Source organism: Bubalus kerabau, chromosome 17, assembly GCF_029407905.1.
Source record: "Bubalus kerabau isolate K-KA32 ecotype Philippines breed swamp buffalo chromosome 17, PCC_UOA_SB_1v2, whole genome shotgun sequence".
Lineage (NCBI taxonomy): Eukaryota > Metazoa > Chordata > Mammalia > Artiodactyla > Bovidae > Bubalus > Bubalus kerabau.
The window spans coordinates 68,144,550-68,148,283 of NC_073640.1; positions in this window are offsets into that span (position 1 = coordinate 68,144,550).

The following is a 3,734-nucleotide window of genomic DNA, read 5'->3' on the forward strand; positions in this document are numbered from 1 at the left end:
AGCTATTCACAGAAACACTGAGGAAATCAGTTACCCTCTGGGATAGTGTAATTCTCTGAAAGAATTCTCCTTTATTTGGTATCATTTGAACTGTGTCCACACACTTTATTTACATATTAGTTTGACTAATACTTTGATGTACATTGATTGGAACTTATTCCAATATTGGTCCCAATAAATATCACTCCTGAGTGGTGGGGAGATTTTATTTCATGATGATGCTATGAAACCTGGAAAATGGAGGTGATTTTCTACACTCTTTTGTATCTTTGTTTAACTTCTATTTCTTTAATATGTTGTAATGCTACACATAATTACCAATATTGTACAATGGATCATTTTACTTTTGAACCTGGACTTCCTTTCCATATTTGACCCTCAGTATATATCACTGACTTGATGGATGGAGTAACAGGAAGGAATAGTAGAAGGTACCCAGTCCTGTTTGTCACATAAACATTGTTTTCATCACTGTCATGCAAAATCTTGGGACTTTGTTTTCTGTTTTATCCTAATCACTATTTTCTGAGTTCCTTTTCTCTAATACTATCTTTTAGGAAACTGTGGTATATTTATTATTGCATTTTTAAAATAGGTAGTCTTTGTATAGAATGCTCTAGTCATTACATATGGGTTCACAAATTCTTATATTCTGGTTAGAACTACTATGACCATTTCAAAGAACATGTAAGAATTGAAATACTCCAACCAAAATGGATAAAGAAACATACCATACACATGCTGTACAAAGCACTCACTTTTGCTCTAAAGACACACAGACTAAAAGAGAGAGGATGGAAAAAGACATTCCTCACGAATGAAAATCAAGAGAAAGTCAGAGTAGCAATGCTTATTAAGACAAAATAGACTTTAAACTAAGATTGCTATAAGAGACAAGGAAGGACACTACATAATGCCCAAAGGATCGGTCCACGAAGAAGATGAAACAGTTGTAAATATATTTGCACCCAACATGGGAGCACCTCAATACAGAAGGCAAATCCAGTGTGTGTTTTACACCCAAGCCCCTCTCGGTCCAGATAAGCCCATGTCAGGAGCTCAGGGGCCGCCTGGGATGGGAGCTTCCACACTGGACGGCTCAGATCTGGACGCTTCCACCAGCTCAGCTAGAAAGTCTGCCGATGAGTCATGGGTTTCAAATATCAGAATCCAGGGTATTAGTAATTCTCTTTGCATCTTCATTACCTAGTCGAGGAATGGCACAGAGTAGGTCCAAACCATCTCTGTGTGCTTGTGCCAAGCCACGTCCCCATGGTGAACAGTCATTCACATACTAAGATGATCATGAAGCACACTGCCCCAGGCCGGCAGAAATGTACACGTGTATAGAAGCAGTAGATGCCCTGTCTACCTGGCTTATTTTGGAAAACCCATGTTTATGAAACATGGACATGTCTGCTGCCTTCATGTGCCGATTCTCCACAGAAGGAGAATCAGAGAGTGACGCAGAGAGTGTGTGGTGTTCCTTCTGCTCCGTGTTCCCTCGGGACAATGATCCCAGGCCTGCTGCTCACCTACTGGAGCAGGTTTCAAGGATCCAAATACCAATTTAAATCTCCAACTAGAAATTGATCATTACAACGATCAACTTAAAGAATTCGAAAGTCTAATGTTGTCCTAATAAATTCATCTTGCTAACCGCTGTCTGCACATCTAGGAATGCATGTGACCAGGCTCATGGACTAGAACACAGGGACATGCTGGAGGTCCAATGAGAGGCTCAAGGAGGGGGCTCCATGGGTGACTTGAAACAAATGACAAAGTCCTGGCAGAGTCATGCGGCCATGAGGGAGACCTGAGGATTCTGAGAAGGGAAACTCTGGCTTCAAAGGGGGCATTTTCCAGATTAAACAGACCTGAGGCCATAAATAGAAAGGGCTATGGAACTTCAACTCAGGAGAAAGCCCAGCCTCCAGACCCCATGCTGATGATCAGAGAGAACACACTTAAGACCATGAGGGAAAATGCCCAGCAGGAGACACAGTGAAGGGAGCCCCAGTGCTCTGAGTGTTCCTCCGCCAGCTATGACTTTTACTGTAAACTTGGGTTCTCCCACAGGGAACTCAGAAAACTCTCCCTGCCCTCTGCTCAGCTGCCCATGTGGACCTTCTCAGTAACTGCCAGGAGTTGTCACTAGTCCCCAGGTGTGGGTGAGGGGGACAAGCACTGGGGGTAAGATCTGCCCCCACTGGAGACGCCCCAGACTCTCCATGCAGACAGTGTCACCTCTGCTCCCGATGACATGATAATGGCTCCTCTGTGGGGAGAGCGGGCCCAGGGACCCTGTCCCTATAACTGGGGCCCATCCTGACTGACACTTCCCTGCAGAGTGAGGAGCCGAGTGCAGGCAGGTGAATGCTCCCTTGTGTTCAGTCTCAGGGCAGGAAACAGGAGAGTAGGCTCTGCAGCAGGAGAGGAGTTTAGAGCTGAGACTATGCAGGATGCAGGCTGACCCTGCCTCACTCTGAGCATCCACACCCAGGGTCGCAAACAGCTGGACACGACTGAAGAGACTTGGCACACATGCAGGCAGCGTTGTTTCTCAAACCAGCGCAGCTGAGCACAGGCAACAGGGTGCAAAGGTCACAGCTAACGGAAGAGATCCAATACGAGGTTAGGTTTGCTCTTCTGTGTTATGACTGGGGCCACGGCGAAATGTAGCTTTCTAGGAATGCCATGGAAGTTGCAGGTAATTGTAATTCAAAGCAGAGATCAGAATGCATAAGTCTTGTGTTTCCTCCCTCTGTGGACTAGCAGTAGCTGATGCTCACAGGATGTTGAGTGTCCAGACACTGCGGGTAGAGAATCTATCAGTCAACAGGGTGAGCTGTGCTTGTCCTCAAACGACTCTCAGTGTATTGGAAGAGAAAATGTTGGTTGCTCAGTCTCAGCCAACTCTTTGTAACCCCATGGACTGTAGCTCACCAGGCTTCTCTGTCTGTGGGATTCTCCAGGCAGGAAGAGTGAGTTGCTATTCCCTTCTCCAGGGGATCTTCCCGACCCAGGGACTGAACATGAGTCTCCTGCATTGCAGGCAGATTCTTTACCATCTGAGCCACCAGGGAAGCCCAAAGAGAGAGGTGGAGTAAAAACAAAAGCAAAAAAAGAAAAAGCGTAGATTTAGTTTTGGTGGGGTTTTTTTTTTGAGTAAATGACATTTTATTATTCAAATTCTCTGGTGTCAATGTGCAACAGGAAAATCACTTCCTCCTCATAGACTGACTTGCATTTCAGCAGCAGCATCAGTGGGAGGTGGGTATAGGAACAGTGGGATGTTAAAGAAAGTTCATCTTCTTTCCAACGGAGCAAGAATTTCAGCTTCTTTCCCAAGGTAACATCTGTGTTTATGTAGTGATCTTATCCACTTTTGCTTCTTCTAGTATCTTAACTTCTCTTTCAAGTTTTCTTTTTATTATTATTTTTTTAATTGGAGGCTAATTACAACATTGTAGTAGTTTTGCCATACACTGACATGATCAGCCATGGGTGTACATGCGTCCCCCATCCTGAGCCCCTGTCCCGCCTCCCTCCCCATCCCATCCTGAGACTGAGATAGAGAATCAGAAATGGTCACTGAGGACTATCATCAGGCAACTGTGAGCAAGTCAAACCAAGTGGGCTGGAGTCTGAAGGAGCAAGACAGTTGAAGGAGTGGGAAGAAGGGAATTCCAGGAAAAAGGAAGGATGTGAATTGTTGTGATAAAAGGAAAATG